Genomic DNA, 24,496 nt, shown 5'->3' with positions numbered 1-24,496 from the left:
GATGAGGCACACAGGGCGTCAAAGCAAACACTGTGCATTATGTATACATAAATATATGTGTAAAGGCTCTACATTCGGGTCACAAAACAGAGGAAGCAGGCTGTGCTGATGAAGTCCCTTTTTTTCCAAAATACTTGCCTGCTTTCTGAGCAATGCCATAACGAGCTTACCTTCTTGAGGGTCGCTCACCCCCTCAAGGGGACAACATTCCCCAGCCTGTGCCTGAGCTGGGACATGCTGGGTGTCTTTTATTTGTTTTCTTTCCTGGTGATACTACCCCTCTTGGAGCAGACGCTTTAGTGAGATGGATGGCACTCAGGTAACTGGCAGTTCAAGGAAGTCCTTCCCCGGGTTGTTTACAGCAAGGCGTTTTAGAGCAGCCATTTAGCTTCCACCCTGTCCCACCCCGCTGACCAGCTGTAAGTGTAAAGGCCGCCAGTGGGCCTGCAGGTCGCTGATAAACTAAACCCCCATTTGGCAGGCAAGGAAGCCAGAACGATAAGGATGTTGATTTATGTTTTATCTGTCACTACATTTTCAGTAAAGTTGGGCAGCGAGCCTTAACGGAGCGAAGGCTGTTATCACCTCTCCTTAGCCCTTTAAGTGCAGCAGGCTCTTTGGTGTCTCTCGCTGAATGCCGCTTTGTTAATTGCGACGGGAAACAGGACCCGGCGCTGAGCATCGCCGCGCTCTGCCCGGGCGGCACTCACCACAAAACCGCCGGATTTGGGAGAGGAGCCCGAGCCCAGGAGTCACACACGCGGAAGAGGGTTCGTAGAAGTACTCAGCATTTCCTGGACTTGCTTCTATCATGTAAAATGTACTGCATACCTTGAAGTGAATGTAATGGCTGGCTTAATTGGAGATAACTTCAGTGAAGTGGCCCTAGTTACCATTTATGTCAGCGGCGAATGTGCCCTTTAGCGCTGCACCCCTCAGGTATGGCTGTTCAGCGTAGGAAAAACCTGACAACATTCATTACCGCTGAAATAAATGCTGTGAATTACATGTATGATTAGGTACCATTTTCCCCTCATTTTGGATATGTGAGCGTTATTTTTCTGAAAGCATTGTAGGATTTTACACATTATATTTAATGGCAAACACATTTTTAGTTTTGTGAAGCACCACGTGCTTTTTGGGGCCAGTAGAAGTGCCCACAGAGAAAAGGGTGGAAAGAGCTGGGAGAGAAATGCAAGCAGTAAAGTATGGAAGTATTCTGGCAAAACCAGAACATGGAAAATCTGAAAAAATTCACCCTAAGCAATTCTTGTTACATCTTATGAAGAATGTTAAAAATACAGATTTTTCTTTTCCTTTGTCTCCTTTTGATTTCTTTCCCTTTTTTTCTTCTTTCTCTCCCTCTCCCCAAATATTTCATCTTACCTTTCAAGTCTGTCATTATATTTCTTTCTAAACAAATCTAGAAAGAGAAAAAGGAGCTAGTTCCTGCTTGAGGTCAGTGGGAATTTTGCCATTGACTTTAAATAGGTCCAGAAGCGGGCCCAACAGAGCATTTTATAGCTTCCTTTATTTATCTTAGGTTTTATTTTGAGCAATGTGTCTTTTGTATGACTGCATTATTTCCACAGCGAACACCATAATGATGGTCTCATATACATTATTATATACACACGTACTGAACATAGCATTATTGATAGTTATGCTCTTTTAAACAAGAGTAAAAGACAGCTATGAAAGTACAGCACAAAGATGCTTTTATGGTGCAGATTCAGTACAAAATTAGAGTTCTCAGCAAGTCTGTGCGTGATACTACTCCGTACCAATTGTCAAGAAATCTGCTAATTACTGAGGAACAGGTGATTAAAAGGAAGTAATTAATGCTTTAGTCTAAGAAGCCAGGCCTGCATTTGGTTTTGTAAATGATGCTCATAGCTGATCTGTTCTTCCTGAGAGAAATGGGAGAATGAATCACTGCTCTCCAGCTGGAATACAGCAGGAACTCAACTGAAATGATTGAGCTTAATATCTCTAGGCTAATGGGCCAAGGATAACAACACAAAGTTTGGCAGAAATGTAGTTGATAACCAGGGATATCAGCTATGGAGTTGTGGTGGTCATTTCTTACACAGGATTCAGATGAACAAATGAGGGAAGTGACTATTTCTGGGTTTTGTTGATGACAGTTATGAATCTTGGGTTCTTTGCAAAGCTGTCTCCAAGGAATCCCAAAAGGGCCATCTCATGCTTAGAGATAATTTATCACAATTACAAATGTACTGTATGAAAAGCATACCAACAGTGTAAATACAAGAACGAAATAAAGATGATTTTTCTGTAAAAGTGGCTGTTGCCATGAATTAGAACCACCAGCCTCGCTCTGTCTTGTCAAAAGCGAAGGTAGACTCCCAGCTGGATAAAAGCTTCATCTCACAGAGATCTGGCAATGAGAATGGATCAAAGGCATATTTTTCTCTCGCAGTCGTTATGAGAGATACTCTGGATCAGCTGTACTTAGGACAGAGTAGCCTGAGAGTGCAGCACCTCTTTAGCCCAAGCAAAAAGGGACAGCTGAACTGTGTGCGTGTGTTCAGGAACCAGAAATGTTGCTGTTGTGTCCATTCCCATCAGCTAGCTGAAGTCAAAAATCAATTTTCCTTCCAGTTATTTTAGTTACATTACTTGTAGGGCAGCTTTGATGCTGCTGGGTTTGTATTCCACAATAAGTTGCAGCAGCTGTCTGGAGAACATACAACCTATTTACTTCTGGTCGTCACGGAAAGAAATCTACTGCTAGGAAAACCAGAAGCATTTATGGAAACCCATGGGTGAGGAGAGCCCACAGAGCTTACAGCAAATGAAGTCTTGCCCTGTGAACAGAGGCACACAGACAGTGCCCTGCATGCAGGGTGAAATACCAGCTCTTGGCAGCATACACAGTGGGATTGGTGCTTGCACCCAGAAAACTTTCCTGGGGATGAAAGAAACCTGTAGTCATTAGTTACCGCAAAAATATACTGTTGGCAACCAATTGTTACTCTAGAAACCTCAAGAGAAGAAACAACTGCTCGCTGAATGAGCAGCCCTGGCTGCAGCATAACAGTCTAGTACATTTGTTGGACTGGAGCTGAGTAAAAAAATTTATAAATATAATCTATTTTTTTTTAATTGATAAATTTCCCACAAGCCAACAGGGCTAATCTACAGTATACTTGCTTTCCCAGGTATTTGCTGAAAGCTTTCTGCAAACATATCTTCAGTGCTTTTAGTAAATTTGCCTGCATGCGTAGTTTTCCAGTGTTTTTAATATTTATTTGTGACAGAACAAATAAATCTCTAAGGATTTGGATCTTACATAAAAATGTATAATGTGGAAATGTCATATGTTCTTGCACCAGCTCTGGTATCTGTTTTTTCAAGCTTTCCTACCATTAAACTGAATATTCATGGAAAATAGATTGAGAAAGGGCGTCAATAACACTGGAATCTTATTCAACCAGTATCTTATTCAACTGATTATCCAGGAACAGTTTTGGGCCACTTTCCCAATTCTTATTAAAATAATAATAAAAAAAGAGAGAAAGAAGTCCTCTCATCCATTTATGTGTTGTGCCACTTTAAAAGTTGCTATATTCCATTACACAGTCCCCCACCCACTTGTTTGCCCAAATACAGTTTGCTACTAGATGGATCCAGAGCAGCTGCCTTGCCCCAGAACAGCTGCTGGTGCTCTATATTTGCAGCTTCCTCTTGCTCTCTGATACTCCATAAAACTGTTTATATTCCCTGTAAAAGTATTTTCACTCTGTTTGCTTAGTGACCATGCACCACAAATATTCTCTTTACCACTAACAATCATGAAATGAAAATGTTTACAAAACTTTACTTAGTGCCAGTACCTAATAAACTGTAGAAATGCTCTGAAGTGAATGTGTGTATGCAATGTGTGTATGCGTGTATGAATGAAGTATTTACCTAATTTTTCTGTTCAGCAGAGAGGTGGTGATGTACTTTTACTAACACTACTCCAAGATTGCATGCATTTGGTGTCTACTGCCTGGTTTTATAACTCTTTGAAGCTTATTTATGGTCTGTGGAAGAACTGACATGTGAACTAAGCTAACTATTTTTGCAGCTTTATTTTGGAGCCTTGGCCATATCTATTCAAGATCATGTGTTTATGCCACATCAATGCAAACTCGTTTTTCCTACCTCAGATTGGGTATTTGAGCTAGTTTGTCCTGCACTGCTTTGATGCTACCCATCACAAACCATTTGCACTTTTCTTCCTGCATTGCTGTAACCTGACGTGTTCTGAAAGAGGAATTGTCCCACAGCTTTTATTAGGGTGACACGTTTGAAAATATTTGATTCAATACAAGGAGGGCAATTGTTTGCCTTTGAAGGAACTCTGCTTCTTAAAAGGGAATGACAGCACATTTTAGTTCATTGAGTTAATTGCTGCTACCCCAAGAGTCTGAGGTAGACTTATTTGCTCTTTGCAGCTGGCTTGTCTTTCTCAGATGATACACAGGGCGGCTGAGCAACACTTGGTAGTTTTCATTCATTCCTTTGCTACTTCATTTGGTATCTCACACACAGTATGTATCTCCAATGCCAAATCCTCTTTATCAAGCTCACAAAACCAGGCTGTGATGTGTTGCCAGCAGGAACAAAGTGCAGTGGGGTAAAATCTTGGAAGGGAAAGCTTTGCTTATGCACAGAAGGAGTTCATACCCAGCAGCAGCAGGATTTGCTCTCTAGCTGATCTGCTTTCAGTGCAGGGCCGGATTTAGGCAGAACCACCACAGTACCTTGTCTCTCTGAACTCCAAGGACTGAGAAATGGATACTTTGTCTATTGTTTTGGGTATTTTTAAAGCATGTAGTTTGGCTTAGAATATTTATTGCTTTTCTTGTGATCCTGAAATCCGTGACTACTGTCAGCATAGTAGCTGTATTTCTTTTATGCCTAAACTTTGTTCCCACGGTTTATGTGTGCTACAGAGATTCTTTGATTCAGTGCTTTTTACTAACATAAAAGTGAATAATAATATAGAGATGGATTCCATATTCTATTTCATATTATATTCTATTCAATTTTCATATTCTATTCAAGATTCTGATAGTCTTGTAAAAGGGATTTTTTCTATTATGATTTTTTTTCTGCTTAATAATTTCTTTTACACTGCAAACCAAGGACATAACGCAGAAGCCTTCAGCTGGGTGTAGTGTTTCAGTTCCTTTCCTGCCCTTACCAAGTGCAGGAGCCAGTGCTACATGGAGACACACTGGGCAAATTTTATTTCAAAAATACATCTCTGTTGCCTCCTGCATTACAAGAGTTTCGCACTCGACTTTACCTTTCAGAGCAACTAAGGGTCAGGCTAGAGAGGAACCAGAAATTTTGCTTGCCACCATTAACAGCACAGCCACAAGCACTGCCAGACCCTATGCTCTCTTTACTGGATCTCACAACACAGGTAATATATAAACCCAGACAATAATGAAATATGTTCTGACAGATGACTTTGGGCTAAAAGAGTTTGCAATAAGACAGCACACAATATACTTTTTTTTTTTTTCCTCAGGATCTCTGTAGCTGACCTATTCTTAAAATTAAGGTTTGTGGTGTGAAGACTTTTGAGCCTTCCAAACAAAATCTTTCTAAATGTTCATTAAATTTGCCTCTATATATCTTTGTCTGTTGATAAATACTTTCCATTTAAAACAGTACTTGATTTCAGTATCTCTTGACAGTGAAGAGGTTCTTTTTCTTTGAGGATTAAAGACATTGCACCTGCTCCTCTTTCTCTTTTCATAGTGCATAAACAGATAATATGTAATACTTTTACCTGGTATTCTTCCATAACATTCATGTTACAGCAGGTACCTCTGAAATTCAATTAGGATACCACGGATTGGCTTCTGTGCACTGAGGAATAGGGTTTGTGTTTCTGTGAGTTCCTCTTTGGGAAGGTAGCCAGAGCTACCTCATGCACCCTAAATTTAGAGGGGCCTTTGTTTGTCCAAAACAGTTCAGAATATCTGATACTATAAAATGTGTGGGAGAGATGGTTTTATCTTTTAAGCATCCTTATCCATAGCTTCAGGAATAACTAACTTTTCCCTTAAATCTGTAGTCTGCACATGTTTTAGATTAGTGTCATTTGTGTTTTTGTAGGTTTTATGAGTTTTTTTAAAATAATTTTCCTGTTTTCTGAGTAAATTATGTGAAACATCTGCCCTAAATTTAATCTATCAAGCTCATAAAGGGAAAAGGCAGACGTTTTATGAGTGATATTATAAAATTTAGATAATTATCTTGTTGGTTTTAGCAGTTTCTATTTTGGTCCCTGTACAGTATTCTTCCATTAAAAGACAATTTTTATATGGCATACTGGTAAAGGAGAACAGCCAGTGATCACATAAAAAAGTACATTTAATAGTGGTCCTGTTAATCAGTAATATTCTGTGTATTTTTAACTGAACTATATTAATTGTGTAAGCATAAACCTAATCTCAAACCTGTTATATGGTTCCCAGATTAAAAAAGGAAAAAAAAGTCTCTGTAGAGACAGCATATAATTCCTGTAGCTTTCACTGGCTGTGCAATTTATGCCAGTTCAAGTAGGATATACAAAGTAGAGCAATGAATGCAAGATGGACTTATCCCTTTTCCTCTGCCATCTGCATCAGTTCAGTGAAGTTTTGCCATCTTGCATCTACCACATGTACAAATCTTTTTAATGCAAGGTGGAAAATTATTTTGGGGAGACATCATCATGTGCACGCCTGTTCTTATCTCCTTTACTAAGCATTTGCCACCGTCTGCTGTCAAAGACAGCATCCTGTGCTAGTGTAAACCTCTGGTATGCCCTGATGTGGTTATCCTTGCTGCTCATGGGCTTATTCCTGACTTTTTTGGTTGTTTGGTTTTTGTTTTGTTTTGTTTTGTTTTGTTTTGTTTTGTTTTGTTTTGTTTTGTTTTGTTTTGTTTTGTTTCAAAGCAGCTACTTCCACTAACTTTGCAGGATGGAACCTGGAAAGTTCCATATATATGAAGTCCCAAATAATAGGACATATAAATATATAAAGACCCAAATATAATAATAGTATATGTATAATAATTAATTAATATCAATAATAATAGTTAATAATATATGTATAATATAATAATATATATATATATAATATACAAATATATGAAGCCCCAAAATATAGGATCAAAAATGAATGTCACTTTATTTAAGAGAAAGTGCTGGTGGTTCAGCTTAAAAAAAAAAGAAAGCAAAAACACCAAAGCCACTGCAGCTCTCTTCCTTGTAGTCATCTGTGAGAATACCCAACAAACAAACCTTACTGGAATTGTGAGTGATCTTCCTTCTCTCAGAGATGGATCATAACCTTTCAAAGTCCATACGGATTCACAATAATGTTTTGACGATGTTGATGAGACCTCACCTCTTGTGGGCAGTTTTTGGAAGACACTTGCTCCATCTCATCTTATGCCTTCTTTAAACTCTTCTAAGTATTGCTCAAGTATTTTCTTTCTTGATTTCCACAGTACTTTCCTCTGCCCATGCATGCTCAGCTTGCCTTCTGGGACTTTGTGCAGCCCAGGAGGACCAACATGTCTAGTTAAAGTAGGATCTGTGCTGGCCTAGTGGGAGAGACTGATCCTTTCTGGGTCCAAATATTTTTGCATGTTCTGTAGGAAAAAAAAAGGGATTGAAAATAAAATGCCCCATAGAAATATAACAATTTTCTTGTTTTGTTTTGTTTTGTTTTGGTTAGCAATGTGAAATCAGTGCATCTTTCTGAGGGCTATTTATGTTGCAGAGGAACTGAGAGGGGAAGGTAAGAGAAGCATGCATGTTGCTTTTCAGTGCAGAGAGTCTGCATTTTATCCCCCCACTATATATCAATGGATAGAGAATTCATTCATTTGGAACTTACTAAATGGTGCCAGAAGGCAGCAGAAAATAATAGCTTAGCTGTATGAATGATACGCAGTTTATGCCCAGAGTCTGTTATAATTTGTTGGGACTTCAGGGTTTAAAAGACAGATTTTTCAGAATTTCTGTTAATCCAAAGTCTATGCCAACAAGGTTCCAGGGTCACTAGTTAAAATTAAAATTCTCCTTTATGGGTAGAATATGCATGCATTTGTAGTTGCTGTTCTCATATTAGTAGGCAGGAATAACTCTGTTATTCTCTGAAAATATCTGAATAATTTTTCTTCCTTTCTGTTTGAGGATTCTTGATTTCCACACAATCATCCATGACAGACTTTTACTGAAATATTTTTTTCAAATTTTTATGACCAATCACTGCCCTAAATTCAGGGTTTTGTTAACTTCTCTTTGCTGTCTTTGCTGTTATTCGTGCTCCCCGTCTGGCTAAACATAAAAATTTTCTTTCAAGTAGTTTTAATGGAATAAGCGCTACAGACCAAACAGAGAGATCTGTGACCCCATCTGGATTTCAGGCTCTCAGTGCAAGCCAGTACCACAGCTTCAGGGGGATTTGAGCCACACGAGCCCAGGATGCCAGTGAGAGGCACTGCAGCTCTCCCTGTTTCTCCAGCGAGGCCCACCCGCTGTCCCCGTGTCTGGTCCAGCAGCACATGCGTTCACAAGCTGTGCCACGCCGCTCCAGCCTGTCCTGCAGCCCATTCCCCACACCTGTGCTACGGGGCAGGGAGCAGATTTAGGATGTGGCTACTCGCAATCTTTCTCTGTTGCAGCAATTTCTGGTAGCTGGCTTTGATATTTATCTTCTCTAGGCAAGTGTCCGTGACCAGCCATTTAAACTTTAATTTTTAACCAAGCTGCACTGCTTTGTTGGTGTGGCCTGCTTCCAAGCATCATCGGAATTCCTGGGAAATCAGTGGGCTTTCCAGTACTTCCCAATGAAAAAGTCATGCTTGCCTGTAATCCCATGCTGGGACTAAGAGCACTAACTGAAGTGCATATGAGAAATAGCAAGGGGCATTTTTACCTCAGAAGCCAATGAAAGAAAAGGAGTTTAAGCGACAGGAGACTTTGGGGCTTCTGTTTTGTTGCAGTGTGAACAGAGCCAGAGGGCAAATTCTTCCCTCCTGCTCAGTCTCATTATTCTGCCCTCTGTATATCCCACCAACCCACTGACATCCAGAGCAGGGAAGGGAAAAACACACTTCTGGGGCCTAGCAGGAGAGCTCCCTATTCTCCTGTATGTGTGAATCTGGTATAAGCCAAATCAAAGCGCATAATTAAAATATTTTCTCCTTTATGTGTTTTCTGTAATACAAGTTCTTTGAGGATTCAAAATGCCGGGAGGGATTGCCAATGTTTCATCTGGTTAGCTTACATGCTGATTGATGACTTTGATAATATGTGTAGTTTAATGATATTTACACTGTTTGTCCAGTTAGGTATATTAAAAGAATGTTGAGAAAATAGTAGACGTGCTAAAATCCTATGGTAACAGCTCATACGTTAGTGGTGTTTTGTTGTGAACAAAGTCATTTTTCAGCCAAGTCATAAAGTAGCCTAAAAACAAGTGTGGCACTGTTTGCTTCAAATGAGACTGTTGCCATGTGACCACCATTCATCTGACATCATTACTGACATAGCTTTCCTTAGTATGATATCTGATTAAGGCTCCCAGCCGTGGTGGAGCCAGACTAAGTAGTCTGAGTGAGGTGGCTGAGGAAAGTTAATGTGTCAATGTTACTACTGGGGGAGAGCTTCTGCTCAAACTTTCCTTCGGAGAATGAGGATAGAAATGGCTGAAGGTCTTTCTAATGGGAATCTTCTGAAAATATTTGAAGATCTGGTAGTAATTAACGATGTGCTGAACTCCAAAGAGAGATGTAATCGGTTCAGCAAAACATAGAGATACCCTTTCTGTGTGAGGAAATGCAAATATGGAGAAGAACTGAAAAAAGAAAAATTAGCTAAGAAATGAAGTTAATCACATATTTGCAGAAACCAATTCATTAAATATCTGTGTAGCATGTGAATATATTTCTGGCTTGTACATGTAAATAAACAATTAACCTTTTTTTAGCATCTAAATTTCTCTTTTAATAAAAAAAATAGAAGGTTTGAGGTATTCTTGTTTCCTCAGGAAAAGATAGTTTTCAACAGGTACAGTGAAAAATAATTTGCAATGTCTGGCTAAGGTGGGATAAGTTCCACTATTTCTGTTTTGGCTTTTGAAATCCACAAAGATTACCACTTAATCTAGTAATCTGGAAAACAGCCTGCTGTTTTTTGAAAGCATAAGGATTAGCCTGAAAAAATATCATAAAATAATTTTCTTTATGATGGAATGAATGGAATGATGAAATCATTTTTTTTAGTAATTACATTTCTTAAGTCTGTTTTTGCTCTGTGCTCCAATTTTGGTTATGAATAAGGGACTTCTACTAATATTGTTCAATTTTTCCTTTTAAAATTAGAATATGGTAGGTTGTTTCCATTGCACAGATGCCTTAATGCTTGATATATCTGTTATACTTTGAAGTGCTGTGGGGCTAAGACTCATCTTAGACTGGTATGGGACTCAGATCCGCAACAAAGACCTCCAAAGTGCTTGAAGTATTACCTTCTCCTACTTGATGCTCAAGTGGTTTAGGAACACTTACATTGTCAGGGGTGACAGGGAAGCATAAACCAAAAAAGTTTTAGTGGGAAGTATGATTCCTTGTGCCTAGATCATCTTGGGAAAAGGATTTAGGGCAAAGAGAGGAATTAAGGGTTTGACACTGGAAAGAGGTAACACTCTTCAGTAGGTTACATATAGTTTTAACAAGCACTTTTAGGTGATGGAAGTCTTTAATTTATAGATTATAGATTTATAAATGTATAGATTATAATATTAAATGATGGTCTGACCCATAGTATCTGGGCACTGACTTTGTCTAGATGACCAAAATCAGCACTTCAGGAGGTGTACTGCATTTGCATGGCACTTTTTCTTAAAAACACCATCAAGTGATGCAAATTCAAAAAGGGAAAAAAACAAAGGATATGGCTTCAAGTCAAATTGCTCAGATGAGTCTTATTCTTTCTTGTACAAATATACCTGAAGAAAAATAGAGCCTATTTCTAAGAAATACTGAAATATTCTTGGTATGAGTTACTCACCCATATTCAAAATCTTTAATGGTCTAAATTCTGTATCATTTGGCTTGTGGCCAGCCAATAGTAAATGCCAAGATTTAATGGGGGATTAAATTGTTGCTATATGAACATTAATTCTTCAATAAAACAAATGAAATTAATGGATAGACTTATACACTGAGCTGCAGTTTATTTTTGCAAGAAAATGTAGTAGAGTCTGCCTTATCTTCACATAGTTTGCAAAAATTTAATAAAAGGTATTTGTTTCTGCTCAAAGGAATAATGATAAAATCACTTCAAAACTGCTGGAAAAATGCTGGCTATTAATCTGCTACAGCCTTTTAAATGGCTGATCATACACATTTAATCTTCTTTTCCTTTAATTAGAAAAGGTTGTAATGTGATAGATCCATTTGACGTTAGACTCAGCAACACATTACTTAGATGAAATCACACTTAAGAGTACTGCAGACTGGATCTGAGTAGCTCAGCTGATAAGGCACTGGTTTGTCATCTACAAGACAACAGTTCAAGACTTCTCTGATTTCTTAAGTCAAATTAATTTAGTTATGTCAGCTATGCTGCCATAAGATGATAATCCAAGCTGCATGGATGCCAGGCATACTATTACCTTCTTTGGCTAGATTGAAACTGTGTCAGAAACACTGGGGGTAGCTAGAATTCATTGCAGGTGTGGTGAGAAAAATGGAGCACATGAATTTCAAGAATTCTAAAATAAGTGTCAATATATAATTGCTCCTTCAATTCAACAGGTCTATGTTTTTTTATTTCCTGTCAGACCCAGAGTGAAACATGTCACACCCACTTGAACTCTGGTTGGACCTAGGATCTATCTATTAAGTTTACTTAAAATAACCCCTCAACAATCTCACTGGAACCCCCAGGTTGCTGCCTTCTCTGTGCAGGGCTCTAGCATGCATTATTATCATGACTCAGCAGAGGAATTAGTCACTTTGTGTGTTTCTAGGCTCAACCAACACATTGCAAACCATTCCTCTGAAGCCACACAGTCTCCACTGAAAAACTCTCTTCTAGGGTGCCTATTTCCTCTATGAATTTCCACTGTGACAGTAAATCTTTACAGGAGAGATACGAGGATAACAGGGCCTAAATGCTTGCAGAGAAAACACAAACATTCTTGGGCAAAAGTGACTCACTCAGTGAGAGATAAAGGGGCTGGAATTTTCCTAAGGAAATGTCTTATTAACTTATGTTTTATGTCCCTATCTCTGTCAGAAAAAAACTGTCATTCTCTCTTACTTCTCCAACAACTTCCATTTCAGCCAAAATTTTGTAGAGGGAGAAAATATAAAAATATCCCCCAGTTTTGTCAAAATATGTGGCTGGATAGGGAAACAAAGTCTTTTATCAGACCCACTGATAAAAAAAAAAAAATCAGCATGAATGATTTGTATGGATATTCAGAATATCCACTGATGAAAATATTGCGATGAAGATTCTGCAACACATATACCCACTATATTCCCAGCACTGTGCATAGATTTCCATCCCAAAGTAGTAAGTCTGCTGTTTTGTGAATGTCTATGAGAGCATGTTGACAGAAATCAGTATAAAAGAAGAATGAAATAATTCTGATACTGGAATGAACTGCCCAGATTTATGTAACATTTCAGAAACCTGGAAACACTGGTACCATTCAGTGACCTTAAATATGAAACTAGTGATGCTAAAGTAACATCCCGCTCTATTTTAATGCCAAGAGAAGGTATTTAAGCTTGTTGCAAAAGATTAGGATATCAGAGACAGAAAGAGGGGTGCAAATACAAGTTTGGAAGTAGTGTTGACTGTAGAGATTCGCAGTTTAGTGAACTTCAAGCGAGGCAACTGAGCTCAGGTGGAAGATAACTGATCTCCTGAAAGTGTGTTATGTGCCACTGTCATGCTATTTCCAAGAGACCTTGTTTGTTATGGAGGTATGTAATTGAATTTCTTATTCACAATTAATAAATATGCTTTACATTAGCCTTCTCGTGTAATTTCTACATTCATATCTCAGTAATAGGATTTAGTGAGCTGGTAGCGTATTTTCAGTTTTTGCAACAGCCTCAGTGATGATCAAATTTCTCAGGAATGATTGTCCACAATCCTTCAGAGCTTGTAAAACTTGTACATTTATCATAGAGTAAATAATCTGGTAAGCAGCCAAGCCTTCATTTTCCATCAAAGAATACTAAAAAGAATCCAATTCCAGGAATCTGATGCAAATGTGTTTTCTGTGAACTGCTGTATATCCATGCACAGTTTAGAAGACGACATGAGAGAAGTTATTTAATGAGTAAAATATTGTTGTTTCTCCCCCTTTCTCCACTAGAATTCTACATATCAACTTTTCCAAGACACATATGCTCTTTTTAATGACTTGAAATACTTTCCTAATGATTAAATTCTGCTTAGCTCTAGTAGACTCTTCCAGAACTTTTATAAGCCAACATAATGTATGCATCTGATGATAGGCTGTAAACATTCATTTGTAGGTCACTAAAAGCAATGCTTGGAAAACTGAACTGTCCATAACCAACTTTGTTTAACAGCTTGTGTGATATTCACCCCTAAAATTTTGTCTTGTGACTCAATAAAGACTTTTGGCAGTGCATAAGTGCTGTCCAGTTGTCCAAGATGTCCAGCTACTTGGAACTATGATGTCTAAATTTTTTAGTTGCATTTCCACAGTGCTTCTGAGTCATGAAAGTCAAGTTGTCTTGAAGTTCAGTAGGCTGCTTGACCTCAAGACGGAACTTCTTGAAGATTTGAAAAGTGAAAATCAATTATATAATGTGAAAGTAGTGTTTTCATGCTGGTAGGGATTTTTGATTTCTATACTTTTCAATAACTTCCAGACACAAAAATGGGGTAATTTTATTAGTGTGGAGCAGAAGGCTACTGTCTGGCACCTTAGATCTCAGGAGCTTCAAGGAGATAACTGGCATTTATACATGCAGGTGACTGAATAAAGACCAGCTGGGCCAAAAACAAACAATGACACGAGGTACAGTGCAATTTTTATGGTGAAGTAATCTCATTCATCTTCTCAATCATTAGCACTAGAATAGTTTATTAGCATGTGTAGTTATCAGCTCTGCTGCATGTGGAACATGGAATGTGGTGCTGGCCCTGTCAGCATCTTCTGTGCTCTTTGGTGTCTCACTTCACAGTAAGTACTGAGAGGTTGGGCAATATTAGGCATCTACTCTTCATACACAGGCTGGCAGAGGTTCGACCTTCCTAAGTAACTTTATCACAGCTGCTGACAAGGATCACAAATTTGTATGTTGTGTGGGACTTTATTCCTTGCTCACCCACAACATTATTTAACAATCTAAAACATTTACTATAAAATCACCTTATTAATTGTATAGTTTCCTCTTGTTCCTAATGTCAAGAAGACATGACACAGAAGGACTTATGGAGATCATTGGGCTCTGTGTCACCTTCCACCCCTCCCAAAACAATTTGCATATTCACCTCTGTAGGGATTAGGAGAACCTTTCAGGACTTCATGAGACAGGGATGGCACAGGAACTGTGCATTTATTCTGCAGCCTGAGAAACCAACCTTGCCCAGGTTTCCTGCCATTCATCAGAGTTCACATCTCTGTGCACAGTGCCCTTCACCAGCTCTTCCTTTCAGTAACTCCTGCACATATGCCAAGAATCCCATGGATCAATGACACTCCAGCTTCCATCTTTTACAGAAGTAGGATGTTAATTTCCCCCATTTTTTATTCTGGTGGCCAAGTTGCTAGTCCTTCTGACATCTTGACTCTGGATCCCTTTACTTATAAAATTTTTCCTGTTTTTCATTGAGTCTTCCTGCTCTGTTCTCTGGGTTCTTGCCTTTATTTCATGTTTCCAAATCCACTTTTTCATTGCTTCCTCTTTACCCCACATCTGCTGTTGCTTTGTTGCCTGCTGTTTCTGTCTTCCTGTATTGAAGCTTTTGTTTCTTCCCACAGGCTGCTCTGGAAAGCTCCTTTTATTTCTTCGGTAGACTCTCAGCCATTATCTGCTCACACATAAGATTAATTTGCTGCCTTTGAGGTATGCAGGCGGTAGAAAGTAGCAATAGTAGAATTAAACAGTCTGGAGAGCATGGCTGTTCCCCAAGCAAGGTTTTTCTTGAGTTTTGAACTGCGTCTGTGTCTATGGGTTTCTGGGACACTTTGGCACTTATCAGCTGAACCACTTCCTGATGGTCATCTTATGAAAGGAGCAACTGGGGCTGGTGTTGGATTTTGCTTTACCGTGCTACTCAGAAGCTAATGACATGACCAGGGAGGGAGAAAAAAAATAAACTGCTATGGACATTTTGTGGAAGTTTCTTGAATGTTGTATAATTTTCTTATATGAGCAGTGGAGGGGTTTTTTGCAGATTTTTACTGATATGTACAGATTCCATTAAAACATGAAGTTTCTCAAACTCCAAATCAGAATGGTTCATAGTCACTTACTGATATTTCAAAGTTCTTTGCTAAAATTTTGTACTTTTAACCTCCAAAAGAAAGAACCATGCAAATAAATGTTTTAAAAAAACCCCAGCAACAAAGCCCAAAGCGAAAACCTGGACGTAACTTTTGTTTTCAACATTACTATTTGTAGTTCTTTGGAATATCTTGACATTTCAGTATGGTCTTCCCATATTTCAGATGGCACCATGAATAAAGAGTTAAGCACAGATCATCTCAACCTCTACTTCATTATACAACTGTTTAAATCCAGCTGACACCCTGAATCTCAAAACCAAATAAAGTAGATCTGGAAAATATTCAGAGAGGGGGGACAGGATTGCATCAGAGCAAAGAAAGGCTTGGTTTGAAAAAAAACCCAACATTTTGGAAGAGATATAGAATGGGAGAGGCAGAACATGAAAGACACCAATAAACTTGAGACTAGCATGGAGACGTTAAAAAGACATCAATTGTTTGTTATTTCTCTAAATATTGCAACTAAGGATCATCAAAGCAAACAGAAAAGGTTCTTAGAGCAGATGGATAGATCATGTGGGAGCTCTTTACCCAAGTGTGTAACAAATACTAAAAATGTTTGTGGTTTGTGAAGAAGTTTGGCATATACATGAAGCAACTAATTGCTGTGACTATACATACAAAAATAGTTTTTAGCTAATCCTTAAAAAAAAAAAGAACCCAAAAAACCCAAAAATATTCTGAATTTATCTTCATTTTCAGAAGATGATTTTAAGGTGTTCCACTCTTGGAGACCAGGTGTCCTATATGGACTATAAGTAGTGTATGTAGTACTTACTATTTTACTGTAATTTGTCACTCCACAGAATTGTCTGACAGGTGATTTTTACTTGTTCTAACAACCCATATATCTACTTACCAATTAAAAAAAATATATTATATTACAACCATTGTAAAGTGGAAACTGAAGGCAAGAAAAAAATAGGGAAAAAGATCACCACAGTTTTTACAGATTTATTAGTATGCTTAAATTGATACTTCAGATGGTCTTGTTTTCTACTGACTGTCCTTTCTTAGCTGTTTTATTTTAACAGCTTGGTTGAAATTCTCCATTTTATTGTCTCTTTTGAATGATATATATTTAACATCCATTGCTATTTGAGAACTTTTCGGATAGAAGCAAAAAAATATGACTGTGCCCCAGAAATGCAGAATACTGTTTGTGAGTAAAAGCCTAAGCTGAGAAATCTACAGATACAACTGCTGGGAGAGTATTTCCTGTTCTAGTTCTCAAGACAGATTTGGCAAGACACAACACTGGGACTCTGGTAAGGAAAATAGATTGCAGTCTTTTAATCTCTGCAAGCTCTTGAAGAACTCAATCACTCAGAAAAATTGGCCCTAGAACTTAGTGAATACTTATTATCTATTTTACTGCTCTGTTCAATTTTGTTTTAATGAGTCCTGCTAGATAACATGAAGTCTGGTAGCAATGCTGGATTTCTTTTGAAGCAAGTTTAATTTTCATCCTGATCTTTTACATTATGCCTGCTCTTGGTTTTAGAGTATTTAGCCAAAACATTTATTTGTGTCCACTTTTGTAGCAGTTTTTTTTTAAGATATGTAGAATATTGAAAAGAAAGCTGCTGCAGAAACGAAAACAAACAAACAAAAAAAATAACAGAGCATAATACAGAAAGGTATACTGGGATCAAGGGAGATACCTTTCCTAACCTAAAATTTAATACTCATAAAGGTAACAAACCCAACTGCACTAATTTTTTCTTTACTAAAAGACATGTATCTATAGGCTTGCTAACATAGGACACAAAATCAAATGGATTCAAGACAGCTTTATTTCTTGCAATACTTTTTCTTACACCTGGGGAAGACCAAAAAGAAAAAAGTAAAGGCTGCATGTGTCCTTTCCTGTCTTGCAACCTTGCAACCTTCAACATCTTGAATTTGGGCTAATATGGGCGTGGAATTTGGGTGTGAGCTCAAAGTTTTGTTAACTGTAGGCCCTGTTACTAATCTGTCCCATGGAATTTGTCACAACCCTGAACTAGGTCTGTGTGTCGATTAGGAAAGTGAAGCAGGCAGAAATTTAGGTCAAGGGATGGCAAAAAGCACTTGTAATTGTCTCCAGTTCTCAGGATTAATCCTCAGAACAACACTGAGAAGAAAGTTGCAATGACAAGGCCAGCAGGCCCTCACGGGGTGAACAAAGTCTCAAAACGCCTGTAAGTTTTGGGAGGCAAAGGTCATAGGAACAATATTGGGCCACTCCAAGCCTATGTCATAAACTGTCAATAAAGAGCTCTTGTGCAGGGCAGGCCTCATGTTTTCTCTGCCTGTGTTTGTTTTTCCCCAGCACCCCATCAATTCACAGTGCAGGGTTAATAAAAATCCACACAAGTCTCAAGGTGTTTCCTTTAAACTTCTTTGGAGGTTGTGTCGATAGACAATAACACACATCTGACTTCATGCTCAGACCTCTAGTGGTCCATGCTCTTTTTTGCAGTGCTTTTTAGCGCACATTGCACATATCTGGCATGATTAAACTGTAGGGCTGTGTTTTTTAATGAAATTAATCTGTACCAAAATTTTGTGTGTAGCATAAATCATAGGGATCTGTCACAAGAAGAAGACCTGAATCATCTTGGCCACGCTACCAGCATATCTAATCAAATTTATCACTGCATGACACAGACTCAGTCCCAGGTCTGGTAAAAGAGGAGATGGAGCTGTTCTGTCTGATCTTCCTGGACCTCAATTAATTTTTATTCAACTTTTTAAAAAGCTATCTATGACCTCTAATCTCATTTTGTCTTAAACATCTTCTGGCTGTCTTCAGATTTCTCTACATTTCACAAAATTATGCTTGGGCTGAAAATTAATATAAATAACAAGGTTGAAAGAAGAAAAGACTAATACCTTGGAATCACAGCAATTATTCATCAAGTTTAATTGCCATCAGGTCTACTTAAAAGATAGCTAATTTACCTACAATGCGTGGCACAGTGAGAGAGCATTATATGGAAAAGACTAGAAAGAGACAATTATTTTAGCAGGTGCACACTGATTTGTGGTTGAGCTAATTTCCAATGTAATGAGATAAGTTCCCCTGTTTTGTTTGGTTTTTTCTCACAACAGTCTGGAAAAAGATACTCTTTTACAGGTCAGTTTTACCAAGGATTTCTGTGAAAAAGTTCTGTACATAAATGACAGAAAACCAGATTGACGCTGTTCAAATGTGGCTAGATTTTGCAACCCACTACATTAAGATACAGATAGAGCAACTGAAAATTATTTGATCAGTTGTCTGTCATCTCCAAAGGCTCTGTGATGTTTTATCTCCAGTTCTAGTAATTTAAAAGGTCAAATGATTATTTTAAAGAAAAAGCAGCTAAAGCAGAGTGTCAGGAAGTGAGATAAAGAAAATCCTTTTATGTTTGAAAATAAAGTCTTATCTTAAAGTTCACTTTTCATGTAAAAATAAGGCCAACTCTGAAAAGAACAAACAATATTTTATTTTGTAAAGGAAGCAAATACAATTGGTGCCTTTTTTCAGTAGAATACAAGCATTTTTTTTTTCTATAATTGTCAGTCCTGCACCTACCATAACAACTATGGTTTTTATATATAAATATATATATATATATATATATACTGATATATGCATATATATTTTTTAAAAAATATTTATTTTGTCCTATGAATAGACTTACTTTTGTGTGATGAAAATGTTGTTAATAAAAGAGAACTAGATCTGAAGTTTCAGGATAGACTTCTCTACAGACAAGCCTTTGCATCACAGGATTCAGAAATTATCCTGGAGAAGAGGAAGTTTTAATAAATCAGAACTAATAAGATCATGACTGAGAAAATGATCTATTACAATTTTTTTATCATAGGTTTATTGTTATTAAGCTATCTTAAAGCATTTTAGCTTGCTGTATAAAAAAATCTTATATTTTTTTTATTTATTCAGGGTATTTATTGGCTGCAGAGCTGTCATTAGATGTTTGTGTACTAGCGGCTGAAACCTCCTCTTCACCTCCTTATGGTCTTCATTTCACAGAAGTTCTGCAAGAGAGGAATTGGAGTCCTGGCAGAATGACCAGAAGCGTGACATTCAGGAGAGGGAAAGGAATTTCTGTTAACCTCCTGCATGGGGCATTAATAGTAATCTCCTTTAAAAAGCTTGAGGAGATCTACCTAGGCTGCTTAACAGAAGTCTGCCCTTAGGATAAACAATACATGAATAAATGTAAGTCAATTATTGTGCAAACAGAACCCCTAAAAAACACCTTGCTAGATAAAGACTGACCAATAGGACTCATCTCTGATATATCTCAAGACAACACGGTACCTTACTTGCTTTTTAACATATATCCTCATCTGAAAGCAAGGTGGTTCTTGGCATTTGAATGCCTGTTCTAACAGCCCTTCAGTCTTTTCTGATTTAACCTCATCTATTCTGTCACAACAACCCCAAGGAGGACTGCAGAGTAGCTGGAAGGTTTCCCAATGGAAGAGGATTTGGGGGTGCTGACTATCAGCAGGTGAACATGAGCCAGTGTGTGCCACTGGAGAGGCCACACCTTGAATCCTGCATCCTGTTCTGGGCCCCTCAGTGCAAGAAGGACATTGAGGTGCTGCAGTGAATCCAGAGAAGGGCAGTGAAGCTGGTGATAGGTCTTATGAGGAGCAGCTGAGGGAGCTGGGATTGTTTAGTTCTGAGAAAAGGAGACTCAGAGGAGCCTTATCACTCTCTACACTCACCTGAAAGGAGGCTGTAGTGAGGTGGGTGTTGGATTCTTCTCCCAGGTGACAAGTGACAGGATGAGAGGATATAGCCTCAAGATGCACCAGAAGAGGTTCAGGTTGGACATAAGTAGAATTTCTTCATGGAAAAGGTTGTTGAGCATTGGAACAAACTTTCCAGGGAGATGGTAGAGGCATCCCTGTTCAAAAAATGACTAAAAATTACATTGGTCTAGATAACAGGGTGGTGATCAATTAGATCAGTTAGAGGTTGGACACAATGATCCTGGAGGTCTTTTCCAACCTTAATGATTCTATGATTCCATCATATTTCACATTTTTTTGGCATTAATGTACGGAATAATGAAATACATGATATAGTATATCTGTCAAATGAGTAGAGTCTACAGAGTTCTTGGTGATCTATACATAGTCTGAAAGGTGGTAGCACTGAGAACTTTGAGAACTTGTGTAGCAAAATAAAGGTTCTTCTACAATGTGTCTTTATGCCCTACTGTAAAGGTACGAATGTAGTCAAAAGTACAGAAAACTGTGGAATTCCTATTTGCACATTTATATTGTTTCCAGGTTGTTTTCTTGTAATGGCTCTTTATATCAGTAGAAATAATTGTATTTTTCATGTCCCAAGCAAGCCAATTGATTCATTGGCAATGGTTCCAGTTTTATTACTTCCATTCTACAAAAATATTCTGGAAGCATTTGGTAACATATCACAATAAGTAATTCTATGAATTAGAATATTTTTCCATAAAATTCTCACATATTTTTAACAAACATATCTTCTGTCAGACAAACCTTTCTTTACTTACAAGAAAAACAAGTCACAGAAAAAATGCTGGACTTTTACAGTAAGTTACTGAATAACTGAATAAAGCAGTATCATCTGACATTGCCACCACAGAATTATAAATAATGAATAAGTGGAGAGAATTACTTTGAGGAATTTCATTGAGTTGAGAAGAATTTTCTATTAGCCTTGGTAGAAAATTTCATCACCTATTTTTCCTTCCTCCAGAGGAATATTTTTAGGTAAAGAAATAAGCCATACCTATTTAATTTAGCCATACCTATTTAATTTAGCCATACCTATATAATTAATTAGCTATTACTAATTATTCCCTCAAATTCAGTCTTTAGGTAAAACTTTTATTATTGCCTGTCAAGAGCTTTAAAATGACAATAACAAGAATTATGTTTATTTTGTTGGGGGTAACGCCAACACTGAAACATTTCTGCAGCAAAAAGCATCCGACCTTCCAAATTGTCCAAGTCTATCAAATACTTCTCATTTTATGTTAGTTAGTTTTCTACAGCAGAAAACGGAGGCATTTTATTGAATTCTCCCAAATTACAAATGTAATGCGCTTTCACAAAGAAACGAAAAAATTACTTTTGAACCACTGGTACTGGTAGGAATATCCCATTTCTCCCATCAAAACATATGGGCAAGTTAAAGCCTTATTCCTATACAGAGTTTCTGCTTTTTGCATTAGATATATTTTGTAAGATGCATAGCTCAAAGCTTCCCTTTTTTTATCCAAAATAATGGGAAATTTTCCACCTAGGTTAAATGGAATGCAATATGGTTCACCAGGCTTTAAACTAGAGACTAGGAAAACCATTTGGCTAAAATAAAACTGACCTGAAGCCTTATGCAAAACTTAAACAAAACTTTGTAGTTTGCAAAAATCTGACTTAAAATAATCTACAAGTTTAAAATAGTCATCATGGCAGGGAAATAATATAATATTTGGATATTCAATAAGGCTTATACCCTTATTTTGGAGATCTTGATTTGGTTCAGATAATCATCCAGATTTTTAGATGCTTATTTAATTGAACCTCTAAACCTTTTGACTTTGCCCATCTCCAATTTAAAAATCCTCTCTGGGAAAGTTATCCAGATGTCAGTTCTACAAAAGCACACCTGGCAAAACAACATCTGCCTGACAATGACTTAGTGAGCCTCAGTAAAGGCTGACATATGTGCACATGCAATTGGACCTTATACCAACAAAGTGTTTTACATATTAGTGTACACTAGGGAGTCCTGAATCTTGACAGAAAAATATGATGGCTTTTACACTTTAAATTACAGTGAAGCTGTATCCACAGATGGTGCAGGTACAACATGTGCTCTTATACAGCTGGCAGGTAAGGGGAGGTAATTTCCCTAACAGTCTCTTCCTGATTTCTAGTGTTTGTTTCGATGCAGTTGCAATTTGAGATCAGCATTCTGAGAGGAGTTAGTTCCAGCTGCTGATATAATGGTGACTGAAATCTCCAGTATCAATGAAGAGTCTTCTGTTGATGCTTACAGATGACAAAATATCATTCCCTCTCCTTTATTACAGCATCTCTTTCATAAGGTATGTGGGGCACAGTTTGTTGTGGTTTGGTCAGACACAGGCCTTGAGTAAGTTAACAGAGTTTCTTTGAGATTAGTCAGCTGGAGAACTCGCAGAGCCATTCCTATGTGCCAAATAGCCATGCTTTGAAGATAGGGAAAGTAAATCCTACGCAGTCAGGTTCTTGCAATCTCACAAAGGAGCTTTAATTCTGAAGGAAAAAGGACTGATACATAGTCTGTTCTCTTATGCTGACCTTTGTTTTAAAACCATAACAAAAATTCCAGGAAATATTTACACTTGGCCAGATTCTGAAAACAGGACATGGTCCAGCCAACCACCAGCATCTGAGTGTAAGGCAGGACACTTATGTTCACAAGACAGAGCAGCACTGCTACACTTCTTGCTTCAGAGAAGCAGAAACCCTCTAAGGAAGGATTTATTAATTTTTTTCCAATGAAAAATGCAGTGCATTCCTATGGATACCCAACCTGACTCATAGTCCTTCTCTTTCTCAACCTGCCCAAAATCTTTATGCTTTTGTGGGAGTTGTGCCTTACAGAGCTCAGTCGTAGAGGACCAAGCCAGTACTGCTTTTAGAAGGGCAAGGCTGAACTTTCAACAAGGTGTCTTCAGAGGATAAATGGCCAGGGATAAAAGTTGTCTGTGAGATTTAGGAAAATCCTCTGCCTACTTCTAGTAGGCTTAATCTAAGCCAAGAGTGTGCTCATCCATTTTTAAAGGAACCCTTTCCTTAAAGCAACCTCTTGTTTTGGCATCTGCAGCTCATGGAAATGTTCTTTCATTTCCAGACATCAAGGAGTGGCTGTGTCATAGCATAGGATTAACCAGGAATAGTTCCACAAGTGAAGTTGTATAGCCTAGTGACTAGGAAAAAATGTGCCAGAAGTGTAAGTTTGCAGAGTCTGCACTAACAAAAATAATTTCCCTGTTTTCAAGCTGGTTGTTTATATGTTGTCTTTAATCGCTTTTACTTGGGCATCAAACTGTTCATGTTCAAAGCCTGTACTACACAGCTGCCTCTTCCAAACAATTTCCAATCATTTCCTTGGGTCTCAGTACCTTGACACCTCTCAACTCACTTCTGTACTATGGAGTTTTCCTAAATCTTGGGTTGGTCAGCTGTATGATAGCATGTGACTTGAGTTTGGACAATGATGTCAGCAGATATAAGGGTTGCCAAGGTATAAAGCTGTCTCCTTAACAAAGGCACTGCTCCTAATACTGTGCATCGCACCCATCCCCCTCTTTGCTGTATTCGTGGATAGATTCTTTTTAAATGCTGAAAATTCTGAAATCAGATTTCTTTTCCTGGAAAGGGGTATAAGTAGTGAGTAGCTGCAGGTTAGACTACGTCTGCATCTGGAATCAAATAGCCTCTTGGGACCTGACCTTGGAGACCAAGGCCAAATCTCTTAATGAGAACTTAGGCAGTGTCTTAGAGCAACACAATTGACTTGTTGGGAGGTTTGCATAACACCTACCAAAGTAAATTTCCATCAAGATGTGGTATTTACACACTTCAGCAGCACACCTTTTATTTTTTATTTTTTCTTTTTCTTTGAATGGGTAATTAACTTTTTTTCCACTAATAGAACAGAAGTTCTGTAAATCATTAGATTTTTATAGGCATTAGAAATAACTAAATAACTTCAGAATAGCATCCCAGTGTCAAAGATCAAATATAAATTTGACACAAGCCTAGAGGAAGGACCCAGCCAAAAGTAAAGCTTCTCCATTTTAGCAGAAACCTCCAAATCTGACTGAATAGTCTGAATAGACTGAAATGTTGGTCTATTC

At 37.9% G+C, this 24,496-nt stretch overlaps 1 long non-coding RNA gene across 2 annotated transcripts in view; it reads left to right on the top strand.

Moving 5' to 3' along the window:
* Positions 1–209: 209 nt before the first annotated feature.
* LOC106628649 (uncharacterized) overlaps positions 210–24,496 on the top strand; it is a 70,498-nt gene continuing 46,211 nt past the window's right edge. For both annotated transcript variants that reach the window (XR_015772851.1, XR_015772850.1), the window contains exons 1-2: positions 210–319; positions 542–770. This is a non-coding gene — a long non-coding RNA (uncharacterized LOC106628649). The remainder of the gene's footprint in view (positions 320–541; positions 771–24,496) is intronic.

Source organism: Pseudopodoces humilis, chromosome 6, assembly GCF_049639895.1.
Source record: "Pseudopodoces humilis isolate 2021_Gansu_Grassland_sample_001 chromosome 6, ASM4963989v1, whole genome shotgun sequence".
NCBI lineage: Eukaryota > Metazoa > Chordata > Aves > Passeriformes > Paridae > Pseudopodoces > Pseudopodoces humilis.
This window is presented reverse-complemented; position numbering and strand designations above follow the sequence as displayed.